At 38.9% G+C, this 1,752-nt stretch overlaps 1 pseudogene; it reads right to left on the reverse strand.

Moving 5' to 3' along the window:
* Positions 1-244, reverse strand: LOC116741921 (annotated as a pseudogene).
* Positions 245-1,752: the final 1,508 nt, after the last annotated feature.

The raw sequence follows: 1,752 nt of genomic DNA on the forward strand, positions 1-1,752 counted from the left end.
TCATTTAGAAGTCTGGACCCTCTTCTTTAGTTTGCTGCCATCTATGTTCACTTGCATTGATCACTGGGACCTAGTTTTTTCCAGAGTTCTGGGTTATTCTTTCTGTCCCAACTGACATCTGGGTTGAACAATGGCAGGTGCAAGGCTGCTACAGTGCTGCTACGGTAGCTGCTGCTCCAGTAAATACGAAGAGGGGGATCAAGCTAGGACGCTTCTTGGCCTGAGCGATGATCTGGTGGAGCATGGTTGCCACAGAGGCCTTGAGTCCAGATAGAGAAAAACAAATCTGCAAGGCCTGGGACTAAGCAGTCTCCCCACCTAGGAGGAGCGGATGTCCCTAGAAAAATTATTCTTGTTGCAGGGTGAGAATGAACTGGAAGGGCGCAGGATGGGAGGCATGTGCATACTGTAGTCACCCCGACAAGCAGTGATGATGACCTAGATGGTAGTTCATTATATGAACTGTCTGTCCTGGGAGATTCTGAACAACCTGATGGCCAAGACTCAGTCTTACTGGCCTTGCTGCCCTAGCACAGTGGTAGCTAGTCAACACCTGTTTGCTGAGAATATCTAATTGTTTTTCTCTATATACAAATATATTTTAACATTTTTTATCTGTTTATGCATGTATGTTAGCCTAAAATCAATTGCTTTTCTTATACTGAGCTGTCAGCCTAAGCTGTGAGGCATCTTAGTAAATTATCTGTGATCGCTGTTCTTTGTAATTCTGATTAACTCTATCATAGGATCTACACTGTTTTGGTACCAGCTCTGAGAGAAAAAACTGTTAGCTATAATTTTGCATCTGAAAAGTCAATTTCAGTTTTGCTCTGTCAGGTATTTCCATAAGCAGTTTATTTGTATATTCAGCCATTCATTTTGGTTTTAATGACAATTAGATGCTAAAATGGCAAGGAGAAGGATTTGGTAAGAAAATTTGTTAAAATGGCATTTATTCTAGTAATAGATACCTTTGAATACTTACACGAACACAGTGACAGGTTGTTTTTTTTTTTGTATATCATATATCACCTACCATATTCTATCTATCTATGTACCTATCCCTTAAAAATATGTAGGAGCCGTCTAGATACGAAGGAAGCTGTGATTAATGTGATTATCGATATGTATGTTCCTATTACCATTTTCTTAATTGTTTTGGGTTTGTTTTTGTAGGTCTTTTTTCTTCCTTTCCTCTTTTGTTCCCTTCTCTTATGGTTTGATGACCATCTTTAGTGTCGTGCTTGGGTTGATTTTTTGTGTGTGTATCTGTTGTAGTTTTTTGGTTTGCATTGGAAGCTGTGATTAACATTTACATTCATTTAAAAGTCTGGAAAATCTTATTGTGGGTAGCTAATGGAAACTTTTCCCAGTGATTAAGGATGCATGTACTACACTTACCATTTTCCTCCTTTATTTTGGTCTTGATTACTTTCTCTCAAAATTACACCCCCCTCCATACCATGAACCACTTATTGCTGTTCAGAAGTAAGTCTGGAATAGCTCTCATTATCTAGTCTATATTTGTTGGTCAGATTGAAGTCCAGGAGCTTGTTTCCATTGCTTATTCTATCTCCAGAGGGATTGAGTTGTCATTGGGCAGGTCTAGAATTTATTAGAATCTCTGCTTTTTATCATATTTTGACTTCAGGCAGAAGGTAGGCTTATTATCGTCTTGTTTTGCTTACTATGGCATCATGTGCTTTAATTTTGTTTCTCTAGCTTGACCTTTAGGTGTGTAGGGAACACACC

The sequence above is a fragment of the Phocoena sinus genome, chromosome 16 (genome assembly GCF_008692025.1).
Source record: "Phocoena sinus isolate mPhoSin1 chromosome 16, mPhoSin1.pri, whole genome shotgun sequence".
NCBI classification, from domain to species: domain Eukaryota; kingdom Metazoa; phylum Chordata; class Mammalia; order Artiodactyla; family Phocoenidae; genus Phocoena; species Phocoena sinus.